The sequence below is a fragment of the Scomber japonicus genome, chromosome 19 (genome assembly GCF_027409825.1).
Source record: "Scomber japonicus isolate fScoJap1 chromosome 19, fScoJap1.pri, whole genome shotgun sequence".
NCBI lineage: Eukaryota > Metazoa > Chordata > Actinopteri > Scombriformes > Scombridae > Scomber > Scomber japonicus.
In genome coordinates, this window is record NC_070596.1 from 12,958,569 (window position 1) to 12,984,477 (window position 25,909).

The following is a 25,909-nucleotide window of genomic DNA, read 5'->3' on the forward strand; positions in this document are numbered from 1 at the left end:
TCTTATTTGATTTAGGCTGACTGTGGAACAACAACAGAGGAAGAGTTACTGAATTATCCTCTTTTCCAATTGTAAACTTGCCATTGTTTACCCCCTCATAAAAAAACCCTCTGTAGATCCCTCTGTTTTCAGACATTTTAGATCCATCTCCAAGCTGCCTTTGTATCAAATATTTGATCAAATATTATAGAAAAAAATTGTCTCCACTCAACTAATTTCTTATCAACAACAATCACATTTTTGAATGATTTCAACCTGGCTTCTGCTCCCTACATAGCACTGAGACTGTTCTGGTTAAGGTCACCAATGACTTACAGCTTACAACCAACACAGGCCTGTATTATATTTTAATTCTCCATGACCTCAGCTCAGCAACTTGACACAGCGGACCATAATGTCACAATCAGCTGTCCGGTAAACTATGTTGGCATCAGTGATTTGGCTCTGGACTGGTTCATCTCCTATCTGTCGAACAAGTGCGTCTCTGTAATTCTTGAAGATGCCTCCCTTTCTTCTGCTCCTTTCCTTATTGGGGTCACCCAGGGGTGTATTTTGGGTCCCTTGTTATTCACTATTTACATGCTACCCTAGGGCCAAGTCATGCATAGACATGACATTGATTTTAAAAGCGTAGTATCACCAATGTTTGTTGTATTATGTCCAGCCTTACTGAAATTAAAAATGTGATGTCCAAACATTTCCTGCAGTTGAAACACTACAAATCAGATATGTGTCAGTGGTTATAATACCCCCTCTGGCTACAGCACTTGTAATGTTAACAATATCTCCTCCAGTCTTTTCTAATAGTGTTCTAAAAGAGGCCCACAACCTCAATGTTATTTTTGATTCAGAGTTGTCGTTTGATGCTCAGATGACCAAAGTGTTGCAGTCCTGCTTTGCTCACCTGGGACAGCTAACCAAGATCAGGTCATCCCTTTCCTCTGGAGACTTAGAAAAGGTCATCCATGCTTTTATTTCCTCCAGACTTGACTATTGCAATGCTCTTTATTCTGGTATCAGCAGGGGAAATGTTTTATGTCTGTAGTTGATACAAAATGCTGTTGCCAGACTTTTAACACACATACTCAGAGAAGCAACCACATTACACCAATCCTTGCCGCACTTTATTGGTCACCTGTGAGTTTTAGAATTGATTTGAAGATTTAACTGCTTGCTTTTAAAGCTTTGAACGGTCAAGGCTCCTGCCTATATCTATGATCTTCTAATTCCATAAAAGCCTGATATCTGCTTAAGATCCCACATCAGGACCCTACTAATGGTTCCAAAATCTTAACTTGTCACTAGAGGTGTCCAGGCCTGTGCTTGGAGATCTCAGGCAGGGAAGATTAGTATCGTCTTTTAAATCCTGTCTTAAGACTCACTTTTATCGTATGGCTTTTTCTTAACTGATGGTATTTGTTGTACTATTTAAATCATTTTATCTTGTCTTATGTTTTGGATCTTATCACTTATATTATCTGTTTTTAATCTAAAGTACTTTGTAACTTTGTTTTTTTTAAGGTTCTATGAAATAAAGTTATTATAAAGTTATTAATTAAGCCTGCAAGCCTTGATAGTAACTTCCTAAATAAATGTGATCTTTTACCTCTGTGCATGGTACCTGTAAGGGTATCCTTGCTGACATAGTTTCTGCTACTCCCCACTAATAGGTCCATACTCAGGGAGCCGTTTTATTCAGCTGCTGTCCTGTGGGTAGTAGAAAGCCTATTAGTCAGGTTGAGTTCAAAAAGGTCTTCATTAGCCAGAATTTGAATGAGGGTGGTGGAAATATGTGGAGATGGAAGCCAAGGAAAAGACAAGTGCACTAGAACCTGAAAGTTCTCCGTATGTCGATTGAAGCTCACTTTGCCGGCCATTAAAACAGCATCACTGCCAGAACCTGTGAGATAAACCCTGGGAGCAGTATGTGTGCATTCAGATTAACACTAAAATGACCAACATTACAGTCAATCGTGTGACCACCAGGTTATAGACTGACTCAGACAGGCTTGATGACTTCACCCCCAACAGCCCATCAGGGGAGGCAAGTTACAGTAACAGTTGAATCTATGTGTAATGATGTATCCTTTGATGGAACACAGTGCACAGTGATGGTGCACAGAGACTAACTATACAAAAATGTTTTGTGTGAGTGCACACAATTTCTACATAATGACCACTTAGGGGAGGTCAAAATATGTGTAGTCATGACCCTCAAGTGTGAATGTTGTGTGTCTGTAAGTTGAGTCACTTTAGCAGCCATATGTTCACAAAAAATAAGAAACTGGGGCAGCTGAGAGTTGAGGACTGAAGCAGTGTGAAAAGAGAAGCAAATGACTGGAGTTGTGATAGAGAAGAGGAAAAAAAGGTGAAACCAAGTTTAAGAAGGCACAAAGCATGTGCATGCTGTACGTGCTGTGTTTGCAGAGTGTTTGTACCTAACATTATAACCAAGGAAAATAACTCAAGATGTGCATGCTTCTGCAGCTACTGCACAAGGAGTCTGGGATATTCTTGTTTCATTTACATTATTTTTTGTTTTGGCTTTATCCAAAAGAGGAAAGTAAAGTAGAGGCTGCAGCAGAATGCAGTGGAATAATGCTTTCAAGCAGCCAGTCTCTGAATGGTTCATTTCAGATTTCATACCAGTTTGTGTCAGGTTCATTATTCTTTTTTGGATTGTACTATATATTCTTACAAAATATGTTTATTTAAATTAGACTTTGCTTCATCACAGGTCCTAACCCTCATGAATGTACTGAATTTTAGTTATTTATTAAAGAAACATGAAAAACAAAAGTTAAAATATTCAGGTTTTGTCAACTTACATGTACCCTAAGTCACTTTTTATCTGATATGCTCTGAATCTTAATATCTTGCATCTGTAGATGTAAAATTAAGCCATTAAATATTGCAATATTGTACATGTTTCCTTCCTAACTCTAACTTTTACAGCTAATTTGTCCCTGTCACTTTCAAGAAAATATACAGTACTTTGCATTTAATGTTTTCTCTCTCTAACAACTGCAGGCCTGTGCAGTCTGCAGTTACTTAATGAAAAACATAGAAACTGCACTAAACATTGTGACAAACGATGATTTACAGTAGTTACAGTATTTATGGAAGCCTGCATTGGAATGGTTTATATCTTTAGCTGTCTGAGTTTCAGTTCCCTTGCTGCTCTAAATAAATTGTCTATATAACAGTTTGCCTAGTGGCGAGATTCTCTTCTTGTATTCCCTCTTTAAATAATGTGAACTGGCATATAAATTCACACTTATCATAAGGTCTCAAAATGCTTTAGATTTCAATAGCATTATGCTTCAGTGTACCCAAAGTAGCACTTTAGAAATCAATTCAGCTGTTTTGTTTTGTTTTTCCCTTTTTCAAAATGCTGATCTGTATAACAGAATACTATGGTCAGCATTTTTTTTATATGAGGACTTCTCTATGAGGACAACAAGGATTGCAGAGTGTATGAGATGAGGAAATTCTATGGTAACCTGATCCCGACTGAACTGAAAATGTTTCATCAACATTGTTACCCATACAGTTCCACAATGTTTACAGTGGTCTTCCATTAGATTTTATAACAGAGAAGCATAGTCACTGAACTTCATCCAAATTAAGGCTGTCTTCCTTGGAGACAGCCTTAATTTGCTGTTATTTTTTTCCCCACTATTAACACAAGGGAGTCTGTGTCGAGCAGATTTATCCACACGGTTACGTGTCTGTGCAAGTCTCCAGTTTGTAATAAAGCTGACTGATGCATGATGAAAGCAGCACAATGGTCATCAGACAATAGAGCCTGCTCTGTTATGAAGATATATTAGGACACTGTAATGCTAAGAGCTGTCCTTCACCAGCCAGTCCTCCATTTCTGTGTCCACACTGTTGTGCGTGAGCGACACCTTCCCTTTTACTATCAAGCTAATTCATATACTTTTTTGCTGGAAGTGCTATTGAACTCAAAATCCCCATCAACTGTTGGCATAATTAAGCATAGGAATGCACACACAGTCGGGAACAGGTACACGTTCACTCTGTGCCTGCGCATGTTGATGTGAGTACAGGAGGTGGGCTATGGATTTGACAGCAATGTTTCTGTAGGATAATCACATTGCAAAATAAAAAAGGACTCATCTGCCATGCATGTCAGGCACTCAAGCTGCTTCTACTGTAGCTCCTTTGTTTCTTTTTAATGAAAGCTAACACAGTTTTGAGTTCCTGTTTGATTTAGGGAAAGAGTTGAAAAAAGGAAAGAATTTAAGTTTTTGATGCTTCGCTAGTGGCTCTGTAGCCTAATACTCAGTTTGACAAATAAGTAGGTTGTCCAAGCTGTGATGGGAGTTCGATTTGTAATTGCAGGAGGTGAGGCATGACATCTAACAACCAATTAAAGTAAACCACATGTAATGGCCAACTTTGCTCAATCTGCTTGCTTCCTCAAATTAACACATGCACAGAGAGATGGGTTGACTTCAAGAGCAGTAACCTAATGCTTTGACAAGAATATACCTTTTTTAGACATTTTTGGTCTTATCTATCGATGTAAGACAGACACGTTTGAATGCTTGCTTTGACTGATAATTTGTGTTTGCTGTGTTTTTTCTTTTAATTATATATACCATGATTATTTAAAAAAATCTATTCCTTTTCCCTCATTGAAAAATACAGAACATATGAATATGCGTTCTGCAAAGTGAAACTCAAACATCCAACTGAAGTAATACAAGAAAAAGAAAACTTTTGAGATAGTGGGAATTTAAGTTTTTCCTCTTGCTCTATTCAAATGTATTCTATTTAAACATGACAGAAACGTTGTGGCAATATTTGGCACCTGGTATCACCAGGGAGAGTATTGGCACAGTGCTGTGTCACACAAAAACTTAAAACTTACTTTGTGTATAAAGTAGGGCTGCAACTATTAGTAGCAAGTTTCATTGTTGAATAATCTTTAAATAATTTTTTCAATTGATCAATTTCTCTATAAAATAAATGACGCAAAGAGCCAAAGTTGGCATCTTCAAAGACTTTCCGTGTACTACCATATATAACAAGAGAAGGCAATAAATCCTCACTTTAGAAGCTGAATCTCTGAAAAATGGCTGATGCTATTAATTGATTATAAATCCAATAATTTTCTGTTGATTGACTAACAAGTTAATTGACTGAGCATTTCAACTGTAATATGAAGACTTAATGAGTATTTTGAGTGCACTTGCAGATACATTTCCATATTTTTTCATAAACTTCATCATTTAGTAAATAGAATAGAGAATTATTGTGTGTTATGTGTTTTATGAAAGTCCAACAGCAGCCAAGCAAAACATGCTCACATACTTCATTTTTGCCAAATAATAAAACTGTAAGCACTTGGCATTGATGAAAATTTGAAAATTCGGTGATGGAGATCGGTCTGATGATGACTGTGTTTTTTATCTTAAGGTCCAATCTTCTACTGTAGGATTTCCTTGGGAATGACTCAGTTGTTTATTCAGACATGTAAAATTGCCAGCACATATTTATGTAAAAATGCCTGAAATAGGCTGTTTAGTGTGAAGTGGCAATGTGCTTTTCTTACAGTAAATATTGACTGAGTCTTGTATGTATGCGTGTACATACACACAATAACAAACAAACAAACAAACAAACAAATGAACAAATGTAACCCTGCGGCATCTTTTCACCTTCAAAGTCTACGAGACAACAATAAATGCCACCAGATCCAATTCATCTGCTGTTGCTAGAGAGGAATCCTGCTGTGAGCAGGTGGGAGTAAGGCTTACTCTAAAAGGCTGACAAGACAGCCTTACAACACCTACACGATGATGCAAGGCTGTAAACCAAAGTTCTTAGGGCTGCTATCTGAAAACAACACCACAGTCTTATGTCTGAGTGACAACCCAACAAGACACCAGGATAAATGTAATTACATTTGAGCCAACAATGTGTCCTTCACAGTGTTTGTTTCAACATATTTGCACTTATTGCAGCTGTAGAGACATTTATTTATTTTAGGGTTAGGATTTGGAAAAAAAATGTTGCAGTAAAGTTGCATGAAGAGTCTCGAAGTACTACAGATCCTTTGATGAGGAAAGTCTGCTCAGTGTGCGAGCCCTGGTGTAAAATAGGTTAAAGATTCAAGTTGTTTCTCAACCGTTGGTGAAATCATGTTTTAAGCATCAATGCGATCGAGGCTTGTCATTCTCTGTTTGCCCCAGCCATCTGCTGAGGGAGGTGACATGAGCCTCTGAGGGTCTTTCAGTGAAACAGAGGAAGCAAGCATCAATGGGGGGGAATGGAAACCCCAAGCTTGTTTTAGAGTGAAGTGATTAGCATACTCTGCAGTGTGCAGGGATAGAAGAAAGCTACAATTCTAGTTTAAATAGTCCATACAGATTTTAGTTGGATAAGATTGCCCCTGTGAAGCATTCCTATTTATCTATTTGAGAATTCCTTTCAGGACAACATATACCCTTTTTCATTGTTGTGCGAGATTACCTGCTAAGATTTATAGATAACTGTATTCCTAAGGGATGAGCGATAATTCAATATTTTCATCTGAAATATATCATGATGATAGGATCTCCCCATGTTTTACAAATTTCTTCTGTCCAAATTAATGCTTTTCTGTGAGTTTACTGTAATTAAAAACTAAGAAAATTATACTAAACTTTGTTTTTCTGCCTAGCTCTGTGGCTCTAGTATTTGCAATTTTTAAGTAAATGCATTCCCATCACCTTCAGATGTAGCCTACTCTCCATGTCATGCCAATCTTGAAAAGCCATGCTTTCCCAAGTGCTTGGACTCGAGACCGTCCACCTTAAATCAACACAGTCCTTTGTAATTTCTTCCCTAGACTGCTTATCTGGGGTAACAATAATATATTTTGTCCAACTGTGTGGAAATCCCACAGCAGAGGTGTTGGATTATAACAGTATAAATACCAAGGCTGAATGCAACCTTTGATTTCTAAGGACTTCTTCCTCTCATAGCAAGAGTGAAATCATGCCAGCAAAGGCTGTGAAAAGTGATGAGGATTTAATCATCACTGTACAGGTACATGACCTCAAGAACAACAGAAGTTCTTTTCCAAGGACTTACTCTAACAATAGGAGAGTACAAATGTACATGGACTAGATGGGTTCTTAAAGGAGATATGTAGTCTACAATACACCCAGATGAATGTGCATGAGTTAAAATCACTTTCTGAAAACTTGACAATTTAGTAAAGAACTGAACTATGACATCAACACAGTCAGCTCGAGTCTTAAAACATGAATGGTGAAGTACATTACATTATAAATCATCTCATAACAATTTTATTTTAAAGGAATTGCAAAGACTTACCATGAGAAGTGGTCTGACTGAGGAAAATATCAAAAAATTCATCTTTGAAAAACTGAACCTTGACTGCAGACATGACACTGGAGTGTCCACACTGTTCTTGAAAACCACATGGCTAGGGAAAAAATCCAATGGTTAAGTTTTTCAGATACAAGGATAGGCATGCCTTACTGGAGAAAGTGAAGTACCGTACTTGAAAGGTTACAAACCTCTTTATTAATGAAAACTACTGGAATGTATTTGACAGAAATGAAAGAGAACAAGGGAACTGTGAACACTGCTTATCTGAGATATGACAAGCTGATTACTCCCTGACCCTAAGGACATCTAGATCAAACATCTAAGGTATAGGGAAGTGATTTCACCTGATATTTGACTGAGTGCAACTAAGATACTGTTTTAAATGCTTTGTGTGTAAAACCTCACCTATAAATATTACATGTATCAGAAAATTACTCATTGTAAAAATGAGTTTCATTTAAAATGTACATTTGTTCCTAAAATGACATCTCGTATTTGGACAACCATGGATCTGTGGTGATTGTACCTCAGTGTTTCCTTTCTACAGTATGCAAATTAATGATGAAGAATTTTTTATAGCCTAATCTTGTCAGGCAGTCTTATTAGTAAATATATGCTTACAGTCGATACCAGTATGTTATTTAACCCAAATGAACTTAACAGAGATGGAAATGTTTGTCATGATACATATTTTGGCCCTGATATTAACTACATTTCAATTAATTCCTATTTAGGTGCTTCACTGAATCATTTAGAGTTAAATGTAAGCTTTATAAATATTAAATATTTGCTGTCTCCCTAAAAACTATGATCAGCTGGTATATTATTTATCCTCTTTAAATCATTATTTTTTTATAATCTTACTGAAACATGGCTTACCAAAGAATTGAAAGGACTAGGCTTTCACTAACTACCATCATAACTCTACTCGCTTCATCACTCTTTGTCCATCAAAATTGCCAGGACAGGACCTTTCCCTAAATTCTGATGAAATAGTGATTGAATCGGTTTACATTTAAATTTTGTCTTACAAAAATAACAAAAATATGTTCATTGGTAGTAATCGACCACTAGACACTGACATTTCTTGTTTAAGTAACAGTCTCATTAATACTTTGAATATATATAAAAATAAGGAAAAACAATCATGCCATATATTGTTTATTTATTGCCTACTGTTAGCAAATCTATCAGGGTAACAGACAAATCTTCTAGACTAATTAATATTATTTAATATCTCTACTAAAGAAGTCTGTCTAACTTTCTGTCTGTATGTCTGTCTGTCCACACTTGGCAGGTGTATGGCTGGGGACCCAAGGACATGCATTGTCAAGTTTGTTGCAATTTGTACTGTACACACCACATTCAATGTTCAGTATTCATAAACTTTGAATAAACTAGAGATCAGCAAACTGCTCCACTCTGCAGCACTGGAGTGGTTCTTCAACAGCACTTTTGAGGAGAGACATTAGTAGAAAGCTTTCTCAGAGAGAGAGAGTGCTTGTGGATGATAGGAATATTATTATATTAAAGCTACCCTTACATTTGTTAAATTTTTACAATTTTTGTCTAGGTTAAAATGCTATTAATAAGGTAATGGCACTCTAAAATGTTAGAGAGATCCACCAAGCATAGAAACTAATCATTATTCCATTCCCATAACGTTCTGTGAAAACTCTCCGAATGATATGATTGGCCAAGCGACCTGCCTGTTTTCCCCTTCTGCATTACGTAATATCGCGTGCACCCCCACCCGGAAGACAGTCTGTTGTGGATCCACAGCATTATAATACATCCATGATCCACAGAGATAGCCGTAAAGAGACAGTAGCGATTGACAATGGCCGACAAAAGCGGGCCGCGGCTTCCACCTCCAGCCGCTCCCACCGGGAAAAAGAAAAATATATCAGAAAACTATTGTAGGGCGCGTTCGTGGAGGGAGAGTGCAGGGGTGGGACATAAGAGAGAGGAGGGGTTGATACTTTTCAAGTTTTTTCAAAATGCTGTGTGAAATGCAAGAAAGGTAAGAGTCGCTTTAATTTGTTTATTTCACAGTGGTTATGTTCTAAAGCGCAAATAAGCAACCATCAAACACTCATCAGATGATTCACGATGGAGAAAGACACTTTTTTTCTTCCTCTGCATTTCTCTGTTTCATTCATTCATTACATTCAACAAATGCAGCAGTAAATGCAAAGAAGATCAGGAACAACAGAAGAAAAAAACAACAAATCTATGGGGTGGGGGTGGGGGTGGGGTTCCACATGTAAAACCTGGCAAAGAAAGAGAGACCCTAACCCAGACAGGGATTAAGAGAGAGACACACAGACAGAGAGAGAAAGTAGAGAGTGGAGGCAAGCTTTCTCTGAAAGCCAGTGAATGAGATGAATGACCAACCAGTGGTCTGCTGTGTTTCCACGTCACCTTTTAGCATCAGCTCAGCTTGAGAAAAAATAATAGTTATCCATGTTCACACAAAAACTGCAAGCAAGTGTGTGAACATTTAAAAAAAAACAGTAGACTGTGCAACACAATCTAAAAGAAATATTTTAAATTTGACCAAATAGGGTTTTAGAATTTGAACATGGATCAACAAATGCATGGAGAAGTTTTGGTCCCTGTATTGCAATCCCACATAGGTTACCCAGGGCCTCAGGAGTGTGAGGCCCCACTCTTTGCCACATATGGAAGCTCATGATCTCATTATGCATGTCTAAATGGCCCTGAACATGCATGTACATTTTAACCCAATTTGATTGATTGTTCTCATGATATGGTAATGATAGCCTTAGGCCTTGTATGGGGTGCAATCTTCTCCTTCTCACATCACTTCTCCATCCCATCTCAATGACAGGTTTCCTCACTTTCCCCACCCCTCGTATGAAATGCAATACGGTTATAATGCAGCTCCTCTTATATGGAAATCCTGTCATTTGAATATTTGTAGAAATTTGTCATTCAGATATCTATTTGACAGTGGATATGGGGATTATATTCCATACGTTAGCTGTGCATATCATTTGAGAATTTGTGTATGTAAAATTAGCCAGTTGAGCTATAGTTTAGGCATGTAAATACATAGAGAGCTGATCTAAATAAAGAATGGTTTGTTCATTCAGTTGTGACATTTGATTACACCCCCATGAACTGTGAGTCCATGCAAATGTACATTGTTTGGGTTAGTGAATATGTGTCTATAAGGCAGCTTTACTTCATGCTGGAGAGTCGTTAGGAAATGGAATAATTGACAGAACAATGATGAGTGAAGATTGAACGAGAAAGGAGCTCAATATGCAGTCCCCTTCAGTTCATGGAGTGAGGTCAGAGGGCCTTGTGCTGTTCCTTCTGATTGCACTGAGCTTAACTCACATGGTGAATGAACACATAAAATCAATGGTTAGACCAAGCAGGACCAGTGGGACCACATTTACAAGCAGAGTTAAATCAAAGGTCCCTTCAGCTCAATCTGATTTCAATTGGAGAACTCTCCATGCATCAGCGAGATGCATGGATGTTAATGACCTGCCTGCTGTGTGCGCGTATATATGAACCTATTTATGTGTATTTGATTAAGTGGGAAATTAAAGAACAGACTACCATTAGTTTGGGCCTTGAAAAGTCTGGACATTTCAGTGCTGTGTTGTAATCTCTTTAATTAACACTGTTTCAAAACCCTGCCTTCTAGCAGGCAAAATTGAGATTTAGACTCTTTGAGGAGATGAAAATAAATAAAGAGTAAGAAAGAGATAAGATGCATTTATGTGTGTAGATGTGTGTGTGTATTTGAACATGTATTTTCCTGTGTGTCCTTGAATGTGTGAATGGTCTTTTAAAAGTATAATGTTATAGATGATGGATTTTATAACATAGATAGGGGAGACAAAGCAATTACCTTCCCAGGTGGTCTAATTTGTATATTTGTGGACTGCTGTTTTCTTCAATTGGCTTATCATAAGTAATAGATATTTGAATATCAATCATAGTCCTTTTAAGCAATCATCTTTATATTTTATTTTCTGTGTTTACCCATAGGGCCATTAATGCATTGCTGAAATGCTCTGCTCTCGTTGCCTCCCGTGTCATAAAAATAAATAAATAAATGAATAGATTTACTGCATTCCAAAGTAGGCAACTATGTGATCGTTAGATGGATCGGCAATATTGACTGGATGTAATTTAATTTGCATGAGTGGCATACAAATGTGTTGCTGGACCTTCTCATGCTTTATATAATCATAAAAGCTCCATCAGAAGATATAACCCCCTTGAGTCAAATATGATCAAAACAAAAAAAAAAAACATGTCTGATTTATTCGCTCAATAATCTTCAATAATGGAAATTAAAATGGATGCGACTAATGAATGATAAACAGTTTAATCTCTGGGAAATGATTTATACTACATCCTCCTAGGCAGACATACACTCGGCCTTCCATACCATCTAACCCTTTCCCTTAACGGCTTGAGACATGAATTAGATATTTACTGTAGATTCATATCATATCCTTGACCTGCATGTTATCAGTAAACCAGTATATCTGCTTGTGTAAAGCAAAACATCCTTGATTGAGCCCTCTGGGACACCGAATCTGGCCTTGGCTCTGTGGCTAATCCAGGTAGTGCCGCCAAAGACGATGATGCATTAAATCTGCTGGAAACCAACAGGAGGTCAACCTCTTCTGTTATCTTTATCTTTTTGATGTCTGACTGTGGTGTTCATGGGTCATATTTATAAAATGGTCATGTAATGAGTTAAGCAGAACTTCATCAGATAGGGATGTTCCATTATAATTGTGTTTGTCAAACCAGTCCAAACAATCCCTATGTGTTAAAATTTTCTTGTTTCTTTGAGTATGTATTAAGGAGTCAAGCATACAAGTAATTATAAAGTGAAAGTAATATAAAGTCTCCTCTCCTTCTAAATCCTCAATCTGACTTATCAGCAACCAAAGCCAGTGCTGGTGGGTACTTGCCCACAGACAAGCTGGATATTGGCCATGGAGCCTGGTGGTGTTTGATAAGGCATGCCTATTGGCCTTGGGACCCCAGGCTCAGACCCTCTGATCCACTTCATCTTCTAATAAATCATCCGCTGAATCCTTGGCCCCTGTTAATGCTTTAGAGCTCTCTTTGAGGTGTACTTTATACTTGAGGTACTGCAAGAGCTTGTCAAGGGATTTTCAGCATGCAGGTATGCACCAACAGTTTTTATATACTGTATACAGTGAGATCACTGAGTTAGAAGCCACAATAACAACAAGCAAAAATTGCTGGCTAAATTGGTAATATTTATATAGTATAGCAGGTATTTGGAATTGATGTATTCAGCAAATGAGTTTGCAAATGAATATTCATAATAAATGAGAACTGTAAAGAGTTTCATTTGTTTGTCTAGGTGAGACATGGAGACAAATCACAAGACTGACACCTTAAAAAGTTGTTTGTCCAAGTGTTGTGTTTAACAACAGATGGCGAGACATGTAAGGGATGGCAAAATAAGGGCCGGTATGCCTTTCCCTCTTTCATCAAATCCCTCTCTCATCCAGTGGATGAGGACAAGACGGTAGTGTTTATTTGACAGATTAATGAGGCAAGGGAGCAGGAGTGAGAGTCCTGGGTCAGCAAAAGGTCATGGTTGGGTTCAGCATTCTTATTAACCCTGTCCAGATACACCAATTTTAATAAACTCAACTAGGGACCAGTTTTTATGTTTGTTTAGGTTTGTGTTTGAATGTTACATGCATGCAGGTTGCCTGGTTTTATATTGTATTTGTTACTCCAAGTGTGTCAGAGAGACATACTGTATAGAACGAGATTTGTGAACACAAACCAATCTGGTGTCACTGATGAACTTCACAGGGTCAAGTCACATAATTGTGTAAAGCCTGGATGTAACAGCATGTATTGGATAAAAGGACTGAAAAAAAACACTGAAAATATAAATAAGATTTCAACTTTGGTATATTTTAACAAGGCAGCAGTCCATACCAAGCTGCCATGTGGCCCTCTATTAGTGATATTTTTTGAAATGTTGAAAGTTGGATTGGTTTTTGATTGATTGTTGGAAAAGACCGGATTTAACTATTTCATGATAAGCAATGGAGAAAGAAAAAAGTCAAATGAAAAAAGAACAACACTGCAGAATCTTCCACCAAGGGAAATGAGCACTGCGGTCATATTGATTTATGCTGTCAGAAACAATAAAGTAAAATGTGAGATAAAAAGGTCTAACAATGACCCATTAGCATTGTAACTCACAATACAGTGGTACGAGTACTCACACTATCTAACCTGAATGCAATAGAGGCTTCATTAGAATGTGAGTGGCGAAGTAAAGCTGAAAAAACATGAGCAGGCAGCTAATAAGGCTCAGAGTACTTCAGCCATGTCACAATAAACAATACACTTTGTAACATGAGCACAGCAAATAAATCTATCCTGTAAAACATTTTAACATTATTTACATCCAGGTCTGTTTGGTTTTTGTTGTGGTTGTTGTTGTACTACCCAGATTTTTTAAACCTGTAGGTCAGTTAAAATTGTTGTCTCGTGCATGAAAAAGTTACTATCTTACCTTTACTGAAAGGACACTGTTTGCAACATTTGACAATAAACTATGTCCTCTAATGACAATGACAGCTGAGTCAGAAACTGAAGCCTGACATTTGACAATTTACATTTTATCACCTTTTAAGTAGATATGTTATTAACAAACAGCTTATTTACATGTCCAACGATTAAAAAAGAATTTGTCCTATGTTCACCAGCTAGTCTCTAGCTTCAGTTTGCTGTTTGGTAGTACACAGTGGTTTCTCAAAGCTCTTTTGTTGAAAACAATGGCCTGCTATGCCAGACAAATATGCTCTGAGAGTGGAGAGAGTGGACCAAAACAGTAAAGTTGTTGGCCCAGCAGCTAAACACTGAGCTGGAACTCACCATGAAGCTCCATAAAGCCTCACACAATGCCTCATTTAATACATGGTATTACAATATTTATCAATGGGGATAAAACGTAAGACGATGCAAATAAGTGGCTGAGCTAAATGCAACAACCTCAGATTATTATAGAAGTCAGCAAAACTATTTAATCCCTCCTAAAAAACAAGTTTGGCCCAAAGATCTACATGTTTCTGTTTGCCATATAGCCTCATAGTAAGTCAGTGCCATTCAACATTAATGAAGACATAACTCCCTCTACATATTTAATTTAAATGATAACCAGAGGGCTTGATACATTAGCATGTAACTAGCAATGACTTATTAACACTCATCATATGTGTGTTGTCATATTGTGCACTCCAATGCAGTGGAACTTTCATTATGAATGATGTGTGTCTGTATCAAGAAGGATGCTTTGGGCCTGAAAAGGGAAGCCACTGCTAAAGTGACTTAAACCTGCATTCCTTAATGACAAGCAGGGGAAACTCCACTAGTTGCAAAAAGAAGTCTGATTGTACTACTTCTCACTTGAATTATAACCTCAGTAAACACTTCCTTAATGAATGTATGGCTCACTTGCTAGTTTCAAGACTTTTTCAATTCAGTATGATTGTCTCATTTAGAATAAAATAGAAGATAAAGCAGGGTATGCTTTAGGGTGTAGTTATGTTGATTGAAAAGTCACTACCATGGTAACATTGGTTATGTGTTTTTCAGTTTGTGAAAGTAAACTGTAGGTTGCCTAGAAAGTCTTGTTCAATTGGTTGTACTAAAAGATCCTCTAAAGAGTTAGCTGTTCAGTTTTTACAGTAAGCCTAAATAACCAAGCAGGTGTTAGGGTCATGTCCACTCTTTCATCCAATTACAGTCAGCTCGAGCTCCAAACACCTTGGATGATGTCACAGTGACTATGTCCATTTTTTTAAACCTTTATTGTCCATAATATACAGACTGACTGTTGGAAAACATGGACATAGATATGAGATTTACCCACGTCTGACCAGCTTGATGACATAAAATCCTAAATTGTATTTCAACCTTGGGAGAGCTGGGACAATCAACCATAAACCAAAACCACTGAGTGTCAATACATGCAAACATTAGTTAAACTATTACTTTGATAAGCAATATTTAAATTAAATGAATAAAAGTTATTAATAAAAAGTCAGTTTATAATGTGGAAAAGTAGCTGTGTAGTTTCGGCCACTAATATGTATATTGTAAGCTTGCATAATATCAATTGTCAATTTAAATCACTGATATATCTAATTAAATTGTTAAATAGCCTACTTCTTTATACTAAATAGCCTAATAATTTTACAAACAGAGTAATGTCATCATGATTATGGATTCAGAAGTGCAATTTAATGAACGGGACATATACATTTGCTCATTGCCTACATCCCCTCTAGTTCACACCCATTACTCAGGGGTCTCTCAAATACGGACAATATAATATGCGCTCAGCCTGCAGATCGACATTATACATTTCTCTGTTAAGTGGTAGTCAGCATACAGTGATGTTAACAAGAAAATCCAAGTCAGTTGACTCAGCCGCTGATGTTACACCTGCTCCTGCCGGTTTGCTGTCAGCACAGACCTGCTGGGTACCAGGTACAACCTTTTCCATTACTTCATAGTACCCACTCAACGTGGGTCATCACGGCTGTGCGAAACTGCCTTGACTTTGTTTTATATGCGACACAAACACATAAACAATGGAGGACATCCAGGGGGTTGGTGTACTTGCTGCTCTGCTTGTGGCTTTTGTCACACATAAAGCAAGACATGAAAGTCGAATCGCTTTAACGCTGTTGCCGGTATTAAAAAATGCCGGGTTTGATTCTTGTGTCAGACGGCTCATGACTCTTCCAGTGACGACTCTCTGACCAATCAGTGGCTGGCAGTCTGTTGACATCACATTTTAGTATTGGCTCGGCTCGCTTGGAACCTCCCCTGAGCAGGTACTAAAAAAGTACCAGGTACCAGGTACTATCCCTGATGGTAATAAACTGAGTCGAGTCGAGCCGAATAGTGCTATACCTGTATAGCGGAAAAGCCCCATAAGAATCAGCCATGGTTGTCACAGACTGCATTTGCCATATGTCAAGCCCTAACCCCTCAGTTACTTTTTTTTTTGAGCATTACACCCCTAAGGCACTTGATGGGAAATCCTGTAATTCTAATGCAGAATAAATGCAGTGGAAAGATCCTCTATAGAAGCAAACCATGATTTATCTAATGTATAATAAGTCAAATGGTTTTCAAAAGTCAAAACTGTGTATACTGTTAAAATGGCATAGCAATTGCAGGACTCAACACAAATGTGTCAGTCAAACACGTCATACTACAGCTACCTTTTAAGGTTTTTATTTTTTGATAGCAGACAGAATAAAGGCAGACAGGAGACGGGGTGAGAAGACATTCAGTAAAACACAGGTCCCCAGCTGTATGGAATTGAAACAAGGGCTGTTTCAGTTATGCGGTATGGTCCTTAAACATTGAGCAATCAGTACACTCTGTAGTTGAAGTTATCTTGCTTTAGGTTGTCTGAATTTTTTCATGGCAGATTTCCATCCGGTAATAGGAAGTTGAGAGCTGTTCAGTTCCTTAGGACAAGAGGTCTAGCGAAGTTCATCTATTGAAAACTCACTCCTCTCAGGTTCCATAGACCAATGCTGCTATTTAAATGCATTGTATGGGCTCCTGTGTGTAGATGTGTCAACCAATGCTCTTACAAGAGAAGAGGAGGAAAGGCAAGTGAAATGTGGAGGGCTGAGGTTATTACATGGCAAATTTCCTCTGTTTCCACAGCATTAAGGCACATTGAGAGATACATTGACATAAAACAAGAAAGAAAGACATAAAAGGCAGAGGGGAATAAATGAAGCGGGGGGAGTGGTGAGCAAAAAGCAGAAGGAGAGATGAAAAGATGCAAGTATAAAAGAAAGCTCCGGTATGTGAGATCAAATAGATAACTCCCAGCTGCAGTACACAAAGCCTAAAATCATCCACATCATGAGAATTAACAGTAGCAGGCAGCAACTGAGAGGCAAATAATAGGAAGGACAACTTAATCTAATCCTTTGTCATCTATGTGTATATGTGTGAGTAACAAGGGAGAGGAGAAGTGTCATTCCTGGTGGAGAGTCTAAACTCCAAGGGGGAGATTAGCCAGTCACACTCAGTTGATCTTATTGTCCAGGATAAGAGGATGAGCACCATGGCCCTCTGGAGAATTTTACTAACACCCCTAAAGCTAGCAGAAATCAATAAGGGGATATAAGATGGTGTTTATACAGTGATTGATTGTGCTGTATTGTATTCACTGTCTTAACACTTCAGCTAGGCTCATAACTGCCAGCTTGTCCTTAAGAACAGTTTAGTGGCCAACAATTCAAAGGCCTTGGTGGCACTGGGTGACTCTCTAGTTGACGTTGTGTGGAGAAAGATGCTAAGAGTTTTTAAGAAGCTGCATTTATTTGTTTTCAGAGGTTCAAAGCATTTTTCCAATATAAACTAGCTGGATTATTCTATTTGCAATTTATAATAACTATTTTACCCAAATGTACTTACCTGAACAGTGCATCAGTAAACATATGTGGGATGCAATTGTTTAACAACTGCAACTGAGAAGATGTTGTGAACATCAATGTCTCCTACAAAATATGTTAATACACTGCTAATTTGTTTTGTATAGCATCTTAGTGTTGCTTTGCTATTTGCACACATGTAAATGAGATCATATGCATACATTTGAAGTCAAATTGGCCCCTGTCATTGCAAAAAAGAGAGGGGTAGGGGTGAGGTGGGGCAGTGAAGCATATTTCATGGTGCTATCAGCAGCTGCAATCCTTCCTTTGAAAATTTGCACCCTGGAGTTTCGTGAAAGTTATTGGAAGATTATATTTTTTTGGTATAGATTAAAGTCAATGGGTAGACTACCATCGTGCATAGACTTTTAAATGATTTAACCTAGACTACAATCTTTGTCTAATATTAACCAAGTGCTTTGAGCTTCCTAAACACCATCATAACAAGACTGTCTATTACCATGCAAGCGCTCCGAGGCTATACTTGCTGTTAATGCTAACATCAGAATGCTAACATGCTCACAGTGACAATGTTAACGTGTTGAGGAATGGCAGGTCATATTTACCATATTGACCGGTTTTGCTAATTAGCACTAAACATAACTGAGGCTGAATATTATCTTGCAGGTATCTGGTTATAAGACACAGCTTTGGGCAAATTGACAGTGACATTGATGATGGTGGTCCAGGGAAAGGAAGGGAAAGGAAACTCTTTTTTTCATTAGAATATATCCTCTAAGAACACTGAATGTGTCCAACAAATTTCACAGCAATCCATCTAATAATTGAGAAGATATTTCCTCTCAGTGGTACTACGGGACAAATCAGGAGATTACCAGAGCCACCAGGAGTCATTCTCTGGGGACCATGGATGTCAGTACCAAATTCTATGACAATCCAACCAATGGTTTCTCAAATATTTCAGTCTGGACCAGAGTGATGGACCAATCAGTCAACCGGCAAACAAACAGACATTGCCATCCACAGAGTCACAGTGCTATAATAGCTAAAAAGATTAATCATTGACAAAGTATTAGGAGCAGATACTGTAAGTAAAACATATTTACTATGTTGACATATTGCAGATACATTCTTAAGTGAAATGTTGGGTAGGCTATATTCAATGTAAATGTCTCCATCATGTTGATAGAAAAACAGAAACAACGTGTCATATACATCTCATTTTGAAGAGGCAAGATTGTTTGTGAAATATATTAGTTTTTAATGGGTAAGGCTTCTACCCTTTTGAGGTTTTCACTTTGATGAAACAGTTAAAGCATCCACTTGACATGTCTTTTTTTTCAATCAGTTTACATACATTTTCAAGGCATGCTGTTGGTATGTGATAAGAATGGCATTATGTTGAAGGAAAAATGTTTTTTTCATACTCCTTTTGTCTTCTGTCTTCTTCTGAAAATTTAAATAATAGGACATCTACTTTTAACATATGATGTTGGCAATATGGTTAAAACAAAAATCCCAGTTACTGTTTTGTCATGGCCTTTCCAGTTATGATGTGGCTTAAACACACTGCAGAATTTTTGCACCATGTTAATATCTCCAATTTCCCACGAGATGTCTGTATTTCCTCGGCTGCTCCTTAGGCTCTGATTGGCTTTTTCTAGGATACGCTGCAGAGTGGTGACGCTGCCTTTTGATTGGTTGATGCATGGAGCCACATCTGTTTCATGCAGGAAGCCCAAATCCTCTCATTTCACACACCGTTTGAGAGGAATATAGGAAAAAATATGGCACAGAGAAAAGACAGAAAATAGACCAGCAGGCAAAGAAAAGGCTAGATGAGTTGAGAAAGGTGAGAGGAATGGTAAGAAGAGGATGGGGAAAAGGGGAGAAAGGGAAGAAATGAGCAAGAGAGACAGCAACAGAACACAAGTGAGTGGGTTATTTTAGAAAATATCGAAGGCGAGATGGACCAAAAAGGCAATTTGGTAGAAGAACTGCAATATTTCTCTTTCGTTTTTCTTCACCCTCTGCCCCCCCATCCCACCCCTTTTGCACTCTGCAGGCCTACTGTGAAAGCAAACTAATCTGTAGTGACAGGGACAGGGCTGACGTACTGGGTTTGATAGATCCTAGGGGAAATCTCCAGCATACATAAATTGGTTATTCCACGTTTCATCTGCTTCTTGACATGGTTTCATTTTATGATCTCTTTCATTATCTGTCTGTCACATGTCAATGTTTATCGCTCCATAAATGCATCCATTCCACACAGATGAAACAGGCATTGCGGGATGGAAAGCCACCCTACCCCAGACAGCACAAGGTTAGCATTATAGTGCAAATGTTTTATGAGCACTGTACATTTATTGCCAACAACTGTATCATGGCTCAGTGAACTGTCTTGAGTGGATAATTTTGGCATTTCATGATGAACAAATCATGATTACTTGCACATATTTGGGAACTATTCTATACTGTACTCTATACTATATCAATTTGCTTCATACTCTGGGTAATCTTACCCATTCTTCAACCTTTCCAAGCCCCACAGGGCCTCCAAATAGCTCACTTGCAAGAGCATGCTCCAAACTGTCATGATCTGTAGCATCTCAGATCATGGTGTTGTAGAGGAGAAAAAAGTGCAATGGCAGAGTTCTGTTAGTTTCAATAGGATCTCATTAGCATTATAGGAGAGAAGAGACAGATATTAGACCTGAGATACTGAAACTCATTAGAGAGGAGCGCGGACTCCCTTGGGACGCTTACACACACACAGAAAATAAAGTTTCTGCCATACCAGATCGTAATTTATTAATTTTAAAATTTTAATGACCCACAACCACACCACATACTCATTACATATATATTTATCCGGTTCAGCTTCAGTTGAACCACAGCAGTCAGCGTTAGTCTCCACTGTTAATATGCAGTGACCTTTATTCTGTAACTACACTGTAGTAAGGAACCAATGGCGCTCCTGTTGACACCAGGTTTTATTCATTGGAGGTATTATCCAAATTCCCTTTGAGGGCTTTGAACCAATTAGAATCTAAACATATTTCCATTTGGAGAGATATCAAGACTTCAAATACAGAAGACAATCCGCTGCACAGCTGGAGAGTAAGTGAACCATAAATAATGAAAACAGCTGTAAAAGCAAATCATCTGTGTCATTAAACATGAGGACACTGAGAAAGAAAAAACAGTAATTTCATCTTACCAAAACATCTTCCCTACAACAATAATAGGTCCATTAAAGGAATAGTTCGAGATTTTGAGAAATATTCTTATTTGCATTCTTGGCAATTGAGTGAAACGACGATCGATATTACTCTCATGCCTGTGCTGTACCTATGGCACAAGAGGCGAGAGGTGATTAGTTCAGTTTAGCATTAAGACTGAAAACAGAGAGAAACAGGTCCAAAATACAGTATATACGATTTCAAGAAACACACCTACAGTACCATCATCGCTGAAGTTTATAAAGTAACTTGTGGTTTCTTGTTTGTTAAATCTGTGCAGAAATAGAAAGGTAAAAATGGCAAGTTCCTCTCCTGGGTTAATGATTTCCTTTGTTGTCATGGTGAGGTTGCCAGGCAACCAGTGAATAAACACTTAATTCTTCATAAAACCACAACTTGCAGGTTTATTTCCCTTATCAGGTCAATTTAACACCTAGTACTATATCAGTTTAACTTTTCAAATTAAAACATGAATAAAAGATCTAACGGTAAATAATGTTCACTTTTTAGAGATTTCAATTTAAAGATCCCTGAACAAAGTTTTTACAAATCACAGTTAGTGCACAGGACCAAAAATTTCCCCAAATTCTCTGAAATTTCCTGAAATGCAGGAAATGCAGGTCACCCAACCCATCATGACTGAATAGTGAGATCCCTCATACTTTTCTGGTTCTATTTGTACAATTTTTAGACCCTCATAGACATTTTACTCTTTTAGGTCGGGAAAAAAAGGTTTGGCTGACACAAAAAAAGAGATCAAACTGGGAGGTGGGTCTTTATGTGAAGACAGATGGCCAGCAGGAGTAGCTCATCCTGCCCATCGTCACACCTACTTTATTGAATTACCGCAAGTCTCGCATGTCAGGATTCAATTAAGACCAGGGCAACTGTGCTATTGCTCATCTAATTTCTCCACCTGCTTTTTCTTCTTCTTCTTTTCACCAACAGGTTTTCAACAACAACTCAAATTACAATAGGAAATAAAGTAATGCTGGAAAAAATGAAGCTATCTGAAGACGTTATCAAAGATGGCACTGTTTTATGGACAAATTTATCAAAATGTATATACAAAAATCTAATAGAAGTAATGATAACAATTGTTTGTTTCCAAGCTACAGCCATCTTGCAATTGAATAAATCTATAGGAAAATAACCAGACTGCCAACACCAGGCCTTACAGTAGATAAAACAGGCTTATAGGAAAGATTCCAGCTGCAGCAGCAATGTGTAAATTATATAAAATGTTAAATATGTTTTCAGTCATTGTGAGTTTACCAGGAGGTCTGGGTATTCATCTTAACACATCCTTATTGAAACACATTTTCATGCAGATGTCCTTCTCCTTCTCTTGTGCGCCTGACCCAGACAGCACACTCACTCTGTTCGCTCCTGTAATGTGCCCAAATAATCCCACTTTTAATTGAATAGAATTGTTTGAGGTATTAATCTTACAAACACACATCCCTCTGTCTCTCCCACTATTGCAGGACTCACTGTCTATTCACTGTGTTGAAATAGATTCAGGTCTTTGATGTATCATTGTTGTCAGTGCTAACCAAATCACTGCTGTGCATGAAAGGAACCCCCTCGGGTCTCCAAAAGAGACAGCATACTTTTTTTTTCACTACCTTTCCCAGATATCCACGGAGGTGTTAAGAGTGAAAAGAGAAAGCATGGCTGCATGTTTAACAAGGCTTTGTGTTCCTTAGCTCCACTTTTATTTTCCTGTTTTTGAACAAAAGGAATTTCATTCTTGTCTTTTTTTTTCTTCTTTTCTTTTCTTTTTTTGCTGTTATGCCGCTTATTCCCTGCTCAGAGAACCTTTGTTACTACAAGGATGTGTTTGAAATGTATCTTACGGAATTGAAAGTGTGAGCGTATTTTCCTCTGAGTGGATTCCTTTACCTTGTTCAGTTTGTGCTTTCCCACCCAACAATAGAACTGACAAATAGAGATACCTCAAAAGCCCCAATTTGACATGACCGATTTTCCACCTCATTTCACCACAACAAACCTGCAATGATACTAGGGTATTGTCACTGTTTGCTTTTGAAGAGGCACAGTTAGTTCCTGTGATCCCAGTAGACATTTTGCTTTTATCGTAGCCCTTCTAACCCCGTTTCCGCTCAGTATTTTGTCTCTGTCTACGTGTCCACCCTCTTCCTCTCATCCCCATCCACGCAGGGCTGGAGAAGTGATACTTGCCAGTGACTCTATTGGATTGTATGTTAAATGCTGGGAAAGGGCACACAGAGCGGTTATGTTTCTAATGAGACATGGAGGAAGCAGGCTGACCTCTCCAACTGGTGGGCTGGAGACATTCATCATCCCAAACACACGCTGGTTGAAAGGGTGAGGGAGAGAGTCAGAGAGAGAGAAAGATAGATAGACAGAGAGATAGATAGATAGATAGATAGATAGATAGATAGATAGATAGATAGATAGATAGATAGAGGGAGAGGGATAGAGAGAGAGAGAGAGAGAGAGAGAGAGAGAGAGAGAGAGAGAGAGAGAGAGAGAGAGAGAGAGAGAGAGAGAGAGAGAGAGAGAGAGAGATCACTGCCCTCTATTGGGAGCATCATGACACTGCAGGGGAGCAAGAGGATTTAGTTAAAAGGGAGGGAGAGATGGAAAAAGAAAAAAGACCAAAGACAAGAAAACGACACAATAATAAAGACAACAGAGAAAAGACAAATTGAATTGGAGAGTTGTATTGTAGTGTTCAGCACTAAAGCCCTGATTGTTTACAGCAAGACTGTCTGTTGCAGATAATTGATTTGGCTGTAATTGTACACCATAAGCGTAAACCACATAATCACTGCAGTCTCTACCCCTGAGCCCAGCATGTTGTCAGGCAGTAGAGGATATCCCACTGCGGCTCCGTGGTGCTCCGAATTTCTGTCTGAGAAAGAAATTTAAAAGGAAAAGAGAGTGATGGATGGACTTGAGCTCCTGAGAGTGAAAAATGGCCACAGTCCGTGTCCATACACATAATAGTAGGGATTTTCTACAAATCTGTTAGTACAGTAGAGGTGATCATATAGAACTACAATCTATGGGCTTGTGTGGGATGTTTGCTCTCAGCAGTTTGTCTGTTTATCTGTTGATGTTTTACTTTGATTAAAAGGAACTGGATTTCAAAGAGCAAAACCAAGCCTAAACATTCACAAACATGAGATGGTGAATAAAAGCGTGAATAAAAAATTGCAACATTAGTGTTTGTAGTGAGAGTGTAGAAGTTATGGCTTAACTCTATACTGAACAAACTGCCCAATAAATATTAAAAGATGAAGGTGGAACTATTATATACAGTATATATTATTACTCTTCTTACAGTCAACAAATCCAATGGAAAGACCGAAATTATGCATTAGTCCATTTATTTCCACCACAGATCCTTTCAGAGGTGCTCAACTCCACCCACATTTATTCCTACTAAGGACATAAATCTTTCTTTTTTTATGGATCATACATTCATAAATACATTAATACAGAGTGGTGTATGTGGTGTCTCCTGAAAATAAATAACTACCTGTGTTCATCATCGGAATCAAGAACATGTCACCTAGTGCAATAATGAGACTCTTTTATGTGTTTTTCATAGTTTTTCATCAACTGAGCTCGTACGAGTAAGCTATGCATTAATTGAATAGATCAATAGTACACATAATTGCCCCAGCTTGATCCTTTAGTATATTTTTTGGTGTGTAAGAAGCGCTTATATATGTGTTATGTATGTGACAGCGTGAGCAGCATAAAATAAACCCCCCACCAACTGTGCTCTGCTACACCTCAGTACACCTGTATACTGTAATTCCTCTGTGTTCAAACAGATTTGCTTCTCCACACTGCTTGCTGTGTGGCCACGTTCACACCAATATTCACCTGCGATTGCCCAGAGCCAAAGCTTCTCTCTCTGTGGCATTTGGAAACATATTTAGTATAATTCTGAACATTACCCACTGAAACAGAAAAGCTTTTTTTTTTCTGCCTGACCCAGAATTGCTATTCAAGCTGTTTTTATTCGCACTTGATTTTCAGCCCTCCAAAACTGTTCTCCCATACACTTTTCTACCAGAGTGGATCCTTAAATCTGTACTTTGAAGTGAAGCTAGCGTCTGAAGTGTGAAAACAGAAGGGGGAGTTGTGGGGAGGGCGGGGGGGGGGTTTTAAATGCAGGCTTGGCCAAAATATGTTCAAGAAAAACCTTGGATCTTACCCCCCCCCCCCACCACCACCACCACCACCCGCCACTTCCCTCACCCTTTTTCCCAACACCCCCTCCTCATGCTCAACTTGGGCTCTTTCCAACCTTGTTTTAATTGTGTGACAACCAAACAACAAAGTTACAGCTCAGGACAGAAATATAAAGAGAAAAGAAAAATAACTTCATACTTAAGTCAAAGATTTCTCCATTTTAGTTAAAACACATACATCTTAAGTATTGCCTCTTTGCTTATTTCCTGAAAAGTATCTTTAATTCATGTTTCCACTGCCATCTAAAGAAGTAGTGTTACACAACATAAATGTTTTCCTCTGTGCAACACTTCCAGATTTCCAAGTGTGAATTGTATATTCCAAGACAGCATGTATATCTGTGTGTGGTTGTTGGAAAAGGTGCTGCATCAAGTTTTCCCTGTGATAAAGAGCCCCTGAGGGAGACGCAGAGCAGCCTGATCAAACCTCAGCAAATAAAATTATTCTTTTTTTTTGTGTGTTCATTGTTTTTCTGCTTTGTTTGCATCTCCATCAGCTGAGAGAAAAATCATTTGCTTGGCTCTGGCAAACGCTGCAAGAGAA

General features: G+C 38.1%; 1 protein-coding gene across 1 annotated transcript in view; it reads left to right on the forward strand.

Annotated features, from left to right (window-relative positions):
• The window catches only part of si:dkey-112m2.1 (transmembrane protein 132C), a 158,431-nt gene that overhangs the window by 91,800 nt on the left and 40,722 nt on the right, over positions 1 to 25,909 (forward strand). The gene's annotated exons all lie outside the window — the stretch shown is intronic.